Consider the following 15,899-nt stretch of genomic DNA (forward strand, 5'->3'; position numbering starts at 1 on the left):
AGCTTTGCAAGTATCTTGTCTCCTGATTGGTCATTTTGGTCAGGTGTCAGCGAGGTTATCCTAGCTTCTTAACCCTTTACAGGTGAAAGGGTTTTTCCTCTGGCCAGGAGAGATTTTAAAGGTGTTTACCCTTCCCTTTATATTTATGACAGAAGCAAAACCTTGATTTGTCTTTTCTTTCCTGATTTGGACAAGTTTCTTTTAATACTCTAAGGCCTGGTCTACAGTATGCGATTATATCGAAATTAGCTACATTCTATCAAATTAAAACTAAATCCGGCCCCACAATCAACCCAGTTTTGTTGACTTTAAGGTCTCTAAAAACTGGTTTCTGTACTCCACCTCGGCAAGGGCAGTAGCACTAAAATCGACATCGCTGTTCGGGATTTTAGGTACTATGGATGCAATTCGACAATATTGGCCTCTGGGAGCTATCCCAAAATGCTGCATTGTGACTGCTCTTCACAGTTGCAACTCAGATGCACTAGCCAGGTAGTCAGGAAAAGCCCCGGGAATTTTTGAATTTCATTTCCTGTTTGGCCAGCATGGTGACCTGATTAGCGCAGGTGACCATGCAGAGTCCACCAGCGCTGGAGACCATGCAGTCCCAGATGCGCAAACGAGCTCTAGCATGGACCGAGTGGGAGGTACTGGATCTCATTGTTGTTTGGGGAGAAGAATCTGTTCAGGCAGAACTCCGTTCCAAAAAAAAGGAACACAAAGGAACGCAAACATATTTGTGAAAATCTCCTGGGGCATGATGATTTTTTGGAGGAGGAAGAAGAGGAGGACAGTGCACAGGCAGCAAGCGGTGAATCTGTTCTCCCCAGCAGCCAGGAACTGTTCATCATCCTGGAGCCAATACCCTCTACCCCCTCCCAAGGCGGGCTTGGGGACCATGATGCTGGAGAAGGCACTTCTGGTGTGTGTACCTTTGTAAATACGATACAGGGTTTAAAAGAAAGTGTGTTTACTGATTCATTTGTCCTGAAGACTTGGGATGCATTCGCGACCAGTACAGCTACAGGAAAAGTCTGTTTGCATTTGGCTTAAAGGGTCAGAACCCTGCAGTGGGGATGGGGGGAAACCCATCCATGCTGGCCTGTTGGCATTTGGCCTGAAGGGCGCGGGGTGGTGTGTGCGTGTGAGTGTGGCGATCATCCCAGAGAGACCACAGGCCCTCCTTTTAAATGGCCAACCCACCAGGCATTGCTTGGTATGGGAAAGGAGGGTGCCGCAGTTTGAAAGCATTGTAATGAACATGGAAGAAGCAGAACCCTGTGTGCGCCTAGGGCATGGTTTTGAAATAATGGTGATTTTATTTCCTCTGCAAGCTGTGATTGAAGTGGGGGAGGGCGGTTGTCTTACAGGCAATTACAGTCAAGAAAGGGGGTGGGTAACATCAAGAAGAAACAAACACAATTGTCACACCGTAACCTGGCCAGTCATGAAACTGTTTTTCAAAGCTGCTCTGATCCGCAGCACGCCCTGCTGTGCTCTTCTAATCGCACTGGTGTCTGGCTGCGTGAAATTGGCCACCAGGCGATTTGCCTCGATCTCCCACCGCACCATAAATGTCTCCGCCTTACTTCCACAGATATTATGGAGCACACAGCAAGCAGCAATTACAATTGGAATACTGGTTTAGCTGAGATCTAACCTAGTCAGTAAACTGCGCCAGCGTGCTTTTAAACAGCAAATGTGCACACTACCACCATTCTGCACTTGCTCAGCCTATAGTTGAACTGCTCCTTACTACTGTCCAGGCTGCCTGTGTATGGCTTCATGAGCCATGGCATTAAGGGGTAGGCTGGGTCCCCACGGATAACTATCGGCATTTCAACATCCCCAACAGTAATTTTCTGGTCTGGGAAGTAAGTCCCTTGCTGCAGCTGTTCAAACAGACCAGAGTTCCTGAAGACACGAGCGTCGTGTACCTTTCCTGGCCATCCCATGTTGATGTCGGTGAAATGTCCCTTGTGATCCACTAGTGCTTGCAGCACCATTGAGAAGTACCCCTTGCGGTTTACGTGCTGGCTGCCCTATGGTCCGGTGCCAAGATAGGGATATACATTCCGTCTATCACCCCACCACAGTTAGGGAACCCCATTGCAGGAAAGCCATCCACAATGGCCTGCACATTTCCCAGAGTCACTACCCTTGATAGCAGCTGGTCAATGATTGCGTTGGCTACTTGGATCACAGCAGCCCCCACAGTAGATTTGTCCACCCCAAATTGATTCACAACTGACCGGTAGCTGTTGGGCATGGCAAGCTTCCAGAGGGCTATCACCACTCCTCAACTGTGAGGGCTGCTCTCGTTTTGATATCTTTGCGCTTCAGGGCAGGGGACAGCGAGTCACAAAGTTCCATGAAAGTGGCCTTACACATGCAAAAGTTTCACAGCCACTGAGAATCATCCCATACCTGCAACACCAATCTGCTTGTTTCCCAGGCCCAGAATTGGCGTTCCACTGCATGAACATGGCCCAATGCCACCATGATGTCCCAAGCCGTGCTTCTAGGAACGTCTGTGTCCATGTCTTCATCACTATCTTAATGCTGTCATTGCTTCCTCACCCAGTTTTGCAGGTTCTACACATAAGCTGGATAATGCGTGAGGTATTTACAATGGTCACAACTGCAGTGGTGAGCTGAACAGGCTCCATGCTTTCTGTGCTATGGCGCCTGCACGGGTAATCCAGGAAAAAAGGTGCAAAATGAAGGAGAGCAGAGTTGCAGCGGAAGCGGCGTTGTACGGTTTATGATGGCATACTGCACGAGTTGCAGGACAGCAGAGTTTTGCAGACCTACTGCACCATCTGCTGCAGGAAAGCAGAGTGGCAGCGGAAGTCGTGGTGTATGGTTGATGATGGCAGAAAAAAGGCCTGAAACGATTGCCTGCCGTAGGTTGCACGGAGGGAGGGGTGACTGATGACACGTACCCAAAACCACCCGTGACAATGTTTTTGCCCCATCAGCCATTGGGAGCTTAACCCAGAATTCCAATGGGCAGCAAGAGACTGCGGGAACTGTGGGATAGCTTCCCACAGTGCACCGCTCCGAGAGTCGATGCTAGCCTCGGTACTGTGGATGCACTCCACTGACTTCACGCGCTTAGTGGGGACACACACGATTGACTGTATAAAATCTCTTCCGAAAAATTGACTTTTATAAATTAGATATAATTTTGTACTGTAGATGTACCCTAAGAAAGCAAAGTTTAAAAAGTTGTCTTGCACAGGGGTCATGCTAGTGAAATCTATTCGGAACTGAATGAGATGGAAGACTTTGGGATCTAAACGGGAAGACGATATTAAAATACAGTAAGTTTTTTTTCATTGTTTTGTTGGAAGTGGTTTGTCTTACTACATTTTGGGACATGTAGGAAATCTGTAAATTAGCTATTTTTTCCTCCTCCCAATTTATCTCTTTGTTTAGAAAGCCATTCATAGATTATAAGGCTGGAAGGGACCACTGTGATCACCTAGTCTGATTCACTATATATCAGGCCATAGGACTTCCCTGAATTAATTCCTATTTAAACTAAAACAATTTATAGAAGAATATTCTGTCTTGATTTAGAAGTTCCCAGTGATGGAGAACCCACTATGCCCTTCATAATTATTCCCATGGTTAAAAAATTACACCTTATTTCTAGCCTGACTTTGTCTAGCTTCTAGTCCCATTCATTTGGCTCTTGCTATACATACCTTTGTCCGCTGGATTGAAGAGCCCATTATCACAAAGTTTTGTTTGTCATATGTAGGCATTTAAAGATTGATCAAATCACTCCGTAACCTTTTGGCTAAGCTAAACCAATCAAGTTATTGGAATCTGTTGCTATAGGGCAAGTTTTCCAATTCTTTAATCATTCTCATGGCTCTTCTCTGAACCTTATTCAATTTATTAACATCTTTTTTTGAGTTGTGGACACCAGAACTGGACACAATATTCCAGTAGCATTAGAGATGGGGAAGAGATGGCCAGCCCTCTGTGGAGATAGAGGTGGTTAGGGACTATTTAGAAAAGCTGGACGTGCACAAGTCCATGGGGCCGGACGAGTTGCATCCGAGAGTGCTGAAGGAATTGGCTGTGATTGCAGAGCCATTGGCCATTATCTTTGAAAACTCGTGGCGAACCGGGGAAGTCCCGGATGACTGGGAAAAGGCTAATGTAGTGCCAATCTTTAAAAAAGGGAAGAAGGAGGATCCTGGGAATTACAGGCCAGTCAGCCTCACCTCAGTCCCTGGAAAAATCATGGAGCAGGTCCTCAAAGAATCAATCCTGATGCACTTGCATGAGAGGAAAGTGATCAGGAACAGCCAGCATGGATTCACCAAGGGAAGGTCATGCCTGACTAATCTAATCGCCTTTTATGATGAGATTACTGGTTCTGTGGATGAAGGGAAAGCAGTGGATGTATTGTTTCTTGACTTTAGCAAAGCTTTTGACACGGTCTCCCACAGTATTCTTGTCAGCAAGTTAAGGAAGTATGGGCTGGATGAATGCACTATAAGGTGGGTAGAAAGCTGGCTAGATTGTCGGGCTCAACGGGTAGTGATCAATGGCTCCATGTCTAGTTGGCAGCCGGTATCAAGTGGAGTGCCCCAAGGGTCGGTCCTGGGGCCGGTTTTGTTCAATATCTTCATAAATGATCTGGAGGATAGTGTGGATTGCACTCTCAGCAAATTTGCGGATGATACTAAACTGGGAGGAGTGGTAGATACGCTGGAGGGGAGGGATAGAATACAGAAGGACCTAGACAAATTGGAGGATTGGGCCAAAAGAAATCTGATGAGGTTCAATAAGGATAAGTGCAGGGTCCTGCACTTAGGATGGAAGAATCCAATGCACCGCTACAGACTGGGACCGAATGGCTAGGCAGCAGTTCTGCGGAAAAGGACCTAGGGGTGACAGTGGACGAGAAGCTGGATATGAGTCAGCAGTGTGCCCTTGTTGCCAAGAAGGCCAATGGCATTTTGGGATGTATAAGTAGGGGCATAGCGAGCAGATCGAGGGACGTGATCGTTCCCCTCTATTCGACATTGGTGAGGCCTCATCTGGAGTACTATGTCCAGTTTTGGGCCCCACACTACAAGAAGGATGTGGATAAATTGGAGAGAGTCCAGCGAAGGGCAACAAAAATGATTAGGGGTCTAGAACACATGACTTATGAGGAGAGGCTGAGGGAGCTGGGATTGTTTAGCCTGCAGAAGAGAAGAATGAGGGGGGATTTGATAGCTGCTTTCAACTATCTGAAAGGGGGTTCCAAAGAGGATGGCTCTAGACTGTTCTCAATGGTAGCAGATGACAGAATGAGGAGTAATGGTCTCAAGTTGCAGTGGGGGAGGTTTAGATTGGATATTAGGAAAAACTTTTTCACTAAGAGGGCGGTGAAACACTGGAATGCGTTACCTAGGGAGGTGGTAGAATCTCCTTCCTTAGAGGTTTTTAAGGTCAGGCTTGACAAAGCCCTGGCTGGGATGATTTAACTGGGAATTGGTCCTGCTTCGAGCAGGGGTTGGACTAGATGACCTTCAGGGGTCCCTTCCAACCCTGATATTCTATGATTCTATGAGTCTGTACCAAATAGACAGGTAATATAACCTTCCTACTCCTACTGAATATTCCTGTTTTATGGATTGAATTAGGCCTTTTGGCCACCATGTCACCCTGGCAGCTCGTGTTCCAGTTGATTATCCACCATGACCCCTGGGATGATTTGTGGGATCTATCTGTACAATTTATGAATTCAGTGTGAAATTATGATCTCTGTGTTTGTATCAAGCTGCACATTCAATTTTGAATGTGCAGCCCTTTGTCTTCTCTGGGGCCTTTTACCTCCATGTTGGACTGAAGTTCCAAGGGATGGCCCAGTGGAAGGGTTATTAAGAGTTACAGAGGGTTATTAAATCTTGATGGAACTCTTCAAAAAGAAACATCTTGAGACAAAAGGCTGACTTCTACCTAGGGGAACTGGTTGGACAAAAGGTTGCTTGACAATGCAGTCACTTGGAGGGGAGTGTCTGTGGCCACCTGAGGAAACTGATCAGGGAGAGAGGGACAGGAAAGTTATAAAAAGGCAGGAGCTGACCTAATCAGGGTCTTAGGCCATTTTCACCAGTTCAAGATGGGAGAGCAGCTGCAGGAGCCTGATGAACCTGGGGTGAGCCCTGCCTACCTGAATGCAGATAGACTTCTAAGCTAATGTAGAGCTAGTAAGGGGCATTGCGTACAAGATGAATGTTTTCTAAAGGATCTTGCTTGTGCTATTGGACAAAGAGTAATGGTGTCTTAGAATCATAGAATCATAGAATATCAGGGTTGGAAGGGACCCCAGAAGGTCATCTAGTCCAACCCCCTGCTCGAAGCAGGACCAATTCCCAGTTAAATCATCCCAGCCAGGGCTTTGTCAAGCCTGACCTTAAAAACCTCTAAGGAAGGAGATTCTACCACCTCCCTAGGTAACGCATTCCAGTGTTTCACCACCCTCTTAGTGAAAAAGTTTTTCCTAATATCCAATCTAAACCTCCCCCACTGCAACTTGGACCAGTGGTTCTCAACCAGGGGTCTAGGGTCCCATGGGGAGCCACCAAACTAAACCAGAGAGCAGGGCCTCAGTTAAGATTCACTGGGGCCCAGGGCAGAAAGCCAAAGTCTGAGACCTGCCACCCAGGGCTGAAGCTGAAGCCCATGCCTCACCACCCAGGGCTGAAGCCAAACCCTAAGGAACTTAGCTTCACAGGGACCCCTGTGGCATGGGTCCCCAGACAATTGCCCTGCTTGCTACCTCCTAACGCCAGCCCTGGCTTTTAATCTACTGGATATGCAGAAAAACAGTTGTGGCACAACTGAGCCATGGAATTTTTATAGCATGTTGGTGGGGCCTCAGAAAGAAAAAGGCTCAGAACTCTTGTCTTAGACCACTTGGCATAGAATTTTGTTTGCTTTCACTACCACATTCCTCTAAAGAGGAAAGGCTGTCGCCTTTGGTGGGATGCTGGGGAGGCTGTAGAGGAAGACAGCAGTAGTTTCAGGACCTAGCTGATTGGAGTTGGGGGTGGGCACCCCTCTACAAACAGGCATCAGCTGCATCCGAAGTGCATGCATATAGGTCTGAACTGTCCAGCCCCAGCAAACAAAAATCAAACACTGTTCTAGGTATCCTTCGTTCTGTCTGAGTGTGAGGGGATTGACGAGATGACTTCAAGGCCTCTTCCAGTCCTACATTTCTATGAGTCTAAGTCCCACATTAGCTGTCCCATTGTTTTGCCTGCGGTCTATGACAGACCTATAATTACTTGGGTTGTCCTGTTCCCCATTTTTAAATATTGGCACATTAGCTTATTGACATCCCCTCACAGCAATCTGAATGACAAACAGGCAGAGCTCCTCCAAATCTGTGACAACTCCCAAGTCTTTTTCAGTCATAGTTTCCCAGAATAATCCCCTATCCTGTAAGTAGGACTACGTTTTGTCCTCAGTGTAGGACAGAGGTTCTCAAACTGGGGGTCGTAAGGTTATTACACGGGGGTTGCAAGCTGTCAGCCTCCACCCCAAACCCTGCTTTGCCTCCAGCATTTATAATGGTGTTAAATACATTAAAAAGTGTTTTTAATTTATAAGGGGGGGTGTCGCACTCAGAGGCTTGCTATGTGAAAGGGGTCACCAGTACAGAAGTTTGAGAGCCACTTATATTTGGTCCTATTAAAACATTGTTTGCTTGTAGCCGGCTTACCAAACGATCCAGATTGCTTTATATCAGTGATGTGTCCTCTTCGTTATTTACCAATCCTGCAATCTTTTTCATCTGCAAACTTTCAGTAATTTTGTTTTCTTCCAGGTTATTGATAAAAATGTTAAATAGCATAGGGCCAAGAACCATTCTCTGCAGGATCCTACTAGAACAGGGGTCTCAAACACACGGCCCACAGGCTGCATGCGGCCTGCGGGGTTATTTTCTGTGGCCCGCCAGCTCCCAGCTCTCTGCGGCTCCCCAGCGTTTACCTAGAGCGCTCCGGCCCAGCCCGGCGTGCACCGGGGACAGTGCAGGCTCCCTGCCTGCCTGCCCTGCCCCTCGCCACTTCGGGAAGCAGCTGGGACCTGGGGGATGAGGGGGGCACAGGGGTCTGTGTGTTGCCCTAGCCGCACCTCCAGGTACCTCCCATGAAGCTCCCATTGGGCGCGGTTCCCCATTCCCAGCCAATGGGGGCTGTGGGGGGCGGTGCCTGGAGGCGCAGCCAGGGCAACACACAGACCCCCTGTGCCGCCGCCCCCCCCCCCGGTTCCGGCCGCTTCCTGGAGTGGTGCGGGGGCGGGGCAGGGCGGGCAGGCAGGCGGGCGGGGAGCCTGCCCTGCCCCCAGTGCGTGCTGGGCCAGAGCCCACCCCCTGAACCCCTCCTGCAGCCAAACACCCTGCCGCACCCAACACCTGTCCTGAACCCCAACCCCCTGCCTTGAGTCCCCTGCTGCACCCCACACCCTTCCGGACCCCCTGCCCTGAGCCCCCTGATGCACCGCTCCTGCACCCCAATCCCCTGCCGCACCCCACACCCCTCCTGCACCCTGACCCCCTGCCCTGAGCCCCCTGCCGCACCCTGCACCCCTCCTGCACCCCCTGGGGGCAGGGCGGGGGTGGAGTTGGGGTGGGGATTTCAGGGAAGGGGTTGGAATGGGGGAGTGGGAAGAGGTGGTGCAGGGGGGTGGCCTCATGGAAGGGGTGGAGTGGGGGCGGGGCCGGGGCAGCTGGGGGGGGTTGGTGGTGTGGCCCTTGGGCCAATGTACTAGTCCTCATGTGGCCCTCGTGGTCATTTGAGTTTGAGACCTCTGCACTAGAAGCACACCCAGTTGATGATGGTTCCCCATTTACAGTTACACTGAGGACCTGTCAGCCAGTTTTTAATCTACACAATTTGTCCCCTGGTGATTTTTTTTTTGTACTATTCCAGGTTCTTAATTATAATAATGTGTGGTACCATGTCAAATGCTATATAGCAGAAGTGGGCAAACTACAGCCCGCGGGCCCCTCCTCCCTGGCAGTCAGGGGACAGGGAAGGGTGGATGGGGCAGGGGTCCCAGGAGGGCCATCAGGGGACAAGGAACGGGGGGGTTGGATAGGGCAGAAGTCCCGGGGGGGCCATCAGGAGGCGAGAAGGAGAGGGGGTCGGATAGGGCGCGGGGACTCCCCCTAACCAACCCTCCATACAATTTCACCCGATGTGGCTTTCAGGCCAAAAAGTTTGCAGGCCCTGCTTTATAGAAATCTAAGTCTATAACATCAACACTATTCCCTTTATCAACCAAACTTGTAATCTCATCAGAAAAAGAGTTTGATAAGACCTATCTTCCATAAAGCCAAGTCAATTGGTATTAATTATATTACCTTCCCGTAATTCTTTATTAATTAAGGGAAATATGGTCTACATGAAATTACAACAAGGTGGGAGCACAACTGGTTGAAAGAGGGAATTCAAAGAGTAGTTATCAGTGGTTCACTGTCTAACTGGGACAGTATATTTAAGGGGTTCCTTCAGTGGCCTCCCTGGGGTCCAGTACTATTCAATACTTTCAGTAATGACTTGGATAATGGGGTGGAGATTATGCTTACAAAATTTGTAGCTAACACCAAGATAGGAGGGGTTGCAAGTACTTTGGAGGACAGGTTTAGAATTCAAAATTACCTTGATAAATTGGAGAATAGGTCTGAAATCAAGAAGGTAAAATTAAATTAAAAAGTGCAAAGTACTTCATTTAAAAAGGAAAAAAAATCAAATGTACAACAAGAAGATGAAGAACAACCAGTGAGGTGATAGTGCTGCTGAAAAGAAGAGCAGGCATTTTGGGGGAAAAGAAACTGACTATCAGTGCTGCTCAAGCTATCTGATGTGGGGGACCGACAATTTTTTTCCCATTGTGCGCGCAGACCAGCACCGGCAGTGATGAGCTGCCAAAATCTTAACAACCGGTTCCCTGTAAAAAGTTCTGATTTAAGGGATGTGCCCCAGTATGTATTTTTTGTACCAACAGGGTTACCATACGTCCATATTTTAAAAATTCCTCCCGGACGGCAACTTAAGAACCAAAAAGCCTGACCTGTCCGGGGAAATACGGATGTATGTTAACCCTGCCTAAAGTTCTTTTTTAAAAAGATGGGCCTGAACTAGAAATGAGCTCCGTTTCACATGTGTGGGTCCCCGCCACTCCCTGGGGGTGTGCTAGGGTGACCAGATGTCCCAATTTTATAGGGACAGTCCCGATTTTGGGGTCTTTTTCTTATATAGGCTCCTATTACCCCCCACCCCCTGTCCTGATTTTTCATACTTGCTGTCTGGTCACATATGTGCACATACTAGGGTGTGCACATATGTGGGTCTCAGCTGCTTCCTGCCCCCCTCATTGAAGCAGGTGTGCAGGGTTACTGGGAACTGCAGAGCACCAGTGGACGTGGAGCCAGTTGCAGACAGGGGCATGGGGCAGGGCTAGCTGGAGGCAGGGGGGGCAGGGCTGGCTGCGGGCAGGGCGGGGGTGCGGAGCTGGCTGGAGACAGGAGGGTGCGGGGTTGGCTGGAGGCAAGGGGGTATGAGGCTGGCTGTGGTAGGGGCTGGCTGCAGGCAGGGCAGGGGGGTACAGGTCTGGCTGGAGACGGGGGTGGCTGGAGGCAGGGCAGGGGGTGCGGCAGGGGCTGGCTGCGGGCAGAGGGTGCGGGGGTGGCTGCAGGCAGGCAGGGGGTGTGGCAGGGGCTGCCTGCGGGCAGGGGGTGCGGGGGTGGCTGGAGGCAGGGGCTGGCTGCGGGCAGGGTGGTGGGTACTCACAGGGAGAGCAGCAGGACGCAGCCCAGGCCCAGCAGAGCAGCCAGGGACCCACCAGGCAGCATCGGGAGCCCCAGGGCCAGGGGTCGGGGGAGCAGCAGCAGCAACAGGGCTCATGCCCAGGGCCAGGTGGCAGCCCACATGGCTCCCGCAGCGCAGCGCCCCCGGTGGCCGGAGGAGGAATTACATCACTTCCGGGCTGGAGCCCATCAAAGCCTCAGCGCCCCCTGCAGGGAAGCAGGTTAACAACCGGTTCTAAAACTGCTTCAAAATTTAACAACCGCTTTGTGCAAACCGGCTCCAGCTCACCACTGGGCACCAGTCCACGGACCACCACTTTGAGTAGTACTGGACTAGATGACAAATAGCACCTTGGGTGTAGTGATGGCTGTAGCCTGTAGATAGCCCCAGGGGAGACAGGCACTTCTGTGTGAGGGCTTTGGCTGCATCAAATAGCTTTAAAGACAATGTGGTCTTGGTGCATTCATTCAAATACTACAAGTGCTGCAATCTATAGAACAGAAAGGAAAAAGTAGAGTGTAGGAAAAGTAAATATGTTGGATCATATTAAAGAAGTTCTGTATTAAAATCACAAATGAGTTTGATTCCCCATAGTTTAAATTCCAGGGTATTACTAATTAAGAGGTCTCTTGGTTTTTGGTACTGTTTCTCTCCCTCTATGTGTTAAACTTGCAAGCTGCTAATTGCGTTAGTACATTCTAAGACAGAGTCTGTTCTCAAAGCAATTCTTTGCAATAACAACTACTCACACAGAGAGAGACTCAAAACAATACTCTGTAACAACAGAAACAGCACCAAAGAGACTCCCTGCCCTTTTGTTGTATTCATCTTGCTTTGTTAACAATTGTGATTAAAATAGAGATAGAGGATGTGTGTGGATGGATGCTTGGTGTGGATAATAACTTAATGATCAGGGAGAATCCAGTGTCCATCGGCTGAAGAAGGCGTCAAGTGGAAATAACCAGAGGACCCCCCGGAGGGCAGTCTGGAATCCACCCAACAGCCTCAAGAATGGGAGAACCAAAGAACAAGATAACATCTAGCAGCACGGAGCCATCAGGAATGTGCTATCCGCTGATTGATTCAGCAACAGCATGATGAAGCAATTCCCATAGACTGGCATAGGAAGAAATTCCTATAAAAATGGACTCTAGAAAGTGAGAACTTTGGGGTCTGATTCTGCAAACCAACTTCCAGGAGCATCAGATGAGCATCTGACCTGGCCAGTGCCTTGGCATGAGCAACTCTAAGGCTGGTAACTATGATAACAACCTTGCAGAACCTGTGTGTGTGTGTTTGTATGAATGAATGTGTGAATAAATATGAGATTGAATGGAATGTTATAGCTATAACTAACTGCTTACTATGATTCTTTCTGTATTCACAATAAATGTGGTATTTTGCCTTTTCCCCTTTAATAAGATCCTGCTGGTTTTTATTTTATTGGTATAACAAATAAAAGCTCTAATAAATTAGCATTTCAAACATGATTAAATAGAGATTAATGGAAAGAATTAGATATATAGTACAAAATATGTATTAGTATGTGTTTGTATACCTGAGAAATAATATATAATGCGTGAGTGGACAATTTCCCTGTGTCCAATGAGTCAGATCTCCTTCTTCAGATACTGCTAAATATCTCAGCCAATGCTGATTTATCCCTGTATCCCAAAGATATTTCTAAAGAGGAGGGGTTTATATCAAAGTCAGGTCTTTCCCTAGAGATACTTTGTCCTGGCATCAGCTACTCCACCACTGAAAATAGCTTAGCTGTGCTCCTGCAACAGCCTAAGCAAGACTGAAGGTGGGGGGTGAAATTTTTTGACTTGGGTGTATATTTTGGAGAAGATTATTAAGGAATCTATGGACTTAATAAATGAGAACTGTCTAATTAGAGCAAGCAGTGAGCATTGTAGAACGGGTCCAGGCTCATTCAGAAATTAGTACATCAACCATTCTTTGCTCACTCCAGTTTTCTTTAACTTCCAGTGATATTCTATCAGCCTTCGATCATTGATTTCATTACTTTTCCACCAGCCAAGAGATAGATTTGCAAAGTAACAGCTCAGAAAGTGGAGGTAAAAATCCTGACCAGAACTTAACAAAAAAAAAAAACAAATTATGGTTGATTGTAATTTCCCTAAAATTCAAAGTACATCCTTCAGTCCCCACACTCTCTGTCGCTACTTATGCTACCACCATCCTCCTGATCAATCAGTCCCATAACCTGGGAGTTGCATTTGACAACTCCCTCTCTCTGTCACACCACGCATCTAGGATATGTCCAAACCTTGTTGCTTCTTCCTGCATAACATTTCTAAGATACAGCCTTTTTTTTTTTTTTGGTCCGTAATGTTAAAATTTGTGTACAGATCCTCACCACCTCCTGTCTTGATCACTGCAATCTTTTCTTCTGTGATTTCCCTAGCTTCCACATCATCCATCTCCAATCTCTACCAAATGCAGCTGCAAAATATCACATTTAGCCTACCACTCTCAATACATCACCTCTGACCTTCAATGCTCTTAACATTTCTGCCCCACCTTACTTATTTCATGGCTCCCCCTCTTCCTCTTTGCCCACGATGTCAGCCTGGATCGAGTACTTCTTCACAAATGTCTTTATGCTTTCTTTCACATGTTCCCTTGTTTACTGAATGCCTTCCTTCAAGGGATTGGTAATACTACAACCTTGTCCTTTCAGATCTTTATTCAGTTCCTATTTTTGCCATGATACCTACAAAGAAACAGACAGTGTGCAGCAGCTAGGCTGGTGAACAGTCTGTATTTAGTTATGTAATTACTAAACAAACAATATTAAATGTCTATATAGTGTATACAAAGTGCACATACGTATTATCTCCCTCTCCTCACCCTTCATATGCTCCATGACTTAGATTATAAACTCTTTGGGGCAGGAACCATGAATTCTACGTATGCACAGCACTTAATACAGTGAGGCTATAATTCTGACTGGTTAAACATTGAATTATAACATTACTTCAGGTACTGTACTTTTTTACTAGGGTGTTATTTCAACCATCCTATCTCCTTGAATCTACTGCCTACTACTGCAGCCCGTCTTGTTTGTTTTACAGCAGAATAACATCTTGTGCTTTGTTGCTGCACTTGTGATGCCTTATATTAGCCACAGATGGGCAAGCTGAGGCCTAGTGACAGCAGTTATCAGGAGGAAATTGATGACAGATTTTTATTCTCTTCCTTTAGCTCACACTGAAGTGGTAGGGACTGTTCCTATTTTTGTCCCATCAGGCAAGAGTTTCTGCTTTCATAAGGAGAAAAAGGGATGGAATGAGTATGGCTTTCTGTTTTAAATGAGCTATGTTAGTCAATTTCTTTCTTAAGTAAGGGAATAAATCCCTTTCTTCTCTGGGGAACAATTGGAAGAGAATGCTACAATGAGTTAGGAAAATAAGGGCTAGTTAAGTATGTTGTGCTGTCTATATCATGTTCTCAGACACAACAGAGAATTCCCAGTGCAACAAGGAATTACAAGATGGTATAAGGGAAACAGCCCCAGCATCTTGAGGCTTGATCCTGCAACATGCTGCTGAGTAATTTCAATTCTCATGGGAGTCTAGGGGAGTTGAGAGCGCTCAGTACTTTGTAGGGCATGGACTGGAACTGTTATGCTAGTATATCAGTAGATCTGCTCCTCGATTTTCCTATACAAGAACACCAGCATAGTAAGAATCTCTCTTATTCTGCCATGCAGTGTCCCTCACAGCCCGTCTTCCCAACATTAGTTTTTTTAAAAACTGGATTCATATAAAGAACCCCTGAAACATTCTGATAAAAGCACATACATTCTGATAAGTATGCCAATAAACAGTAATAAGTTTTAAATACCTATCAGCTTGAGCTTAGCTCCTATTAGCTCACTTTGCATACAGTAATAATTCTCCAGTGATTAGGGCTACTTGAGTGAAATGCTAGGAGGGCTTTTAACCCTTTAAGGTGCCAGGCAGAGGAGGACAAAATGGGGTTGTGTGTGAGTTGGGGAGGTTGGTTTCTTTATGTTTTAAAGAAGACCTGCAAGGTTTATTCCTACTTGTTTCTTACATTGAAAATTCAGGTTCCATCTATCTTGCTTTCCCTGACAATACAGCAGATAACTGGAGAGCTAGTAGCCATAGAACAGTAGATAAACCTGATTAAGTGAGAAGGGAATGAGTTTTGTTCATGCTGTTTAAAACTTCATTTTCTTTAGGGGTGGGGTCAGGGAGTGTGTTTTATCAAATCTGCTTAATTCAAATGCCTGAGAAACACCAAGTGTGAGAGAGACACTTCTATAGTGGGGATAAACTGTTGGAGGTGGAGAGGGAGGGGGGCTGTTTCTGTTAAATATTCAAAGCAGGTACCACTACACCACACAACAGAACCACTAACCCAGGAACCTATCCTTGCAACAAAGCCCGTTGCCAACTGTGCCCACATATCTATTCAGGGGACACCATCATAGGCCTAATCACATCAGCCACACTATCAAAGGCTCGTTCACCTGCACATCTACCAATGTGATATATGCCATTATGTGCCGGCAATGCCCCTCGGCCATGTACATTGGTCAAACTGTACAGTGTCTACGTAAAAGAATAAATGGACACAAATCAGATGTCAAGAATTATAACATTCAAAAACCAGTTGGAGAACACTTCAATCTCTCTGGTCACTCGATTACTGACCTAAAAGTTGCAACTCTTCAACAAAAAAACTTAAAAAACAAACTCCAAGGAGAGACTGCTGAATTGGAATTAATTTGCAAACTGGACACCATTAAATTAGGCTTGAATAAAGGCTGGGAGTGGATGGGTCATTACACAAAATAAACTATTTCCCCATGTTTATTCCCCCTACTGTTCCTCAGATGTTCTTGTCAACTGCTGGAAATGGCCCACCTTGATTATCACTACAAAAGGTTCCCCCTGCTCCCCCACTCCCCGCTCTCCTGCTGGTAATCGCTCACCTTACCTGATTACTCTCGTTACAGTGTGTATGGTAACACCCATTGTTCCATGTTCTCTGTGTAAATAAATCTCCCCA

Source organism: Lepidochelys kempii, chromosome 3 (genome assembly GCF_965140265.1).
Source record: "Lepidochelys kempii isolate rLepKem1 chromosome 3, rLepKem1.hap2, whole genome shotgun sequence".
Classification (NCBI taxonomy): Eukaryota; Metazoa; Chordata; order Testudines; family Cheloniidae; genus Lepidochelys; species Lepidochelys kempii.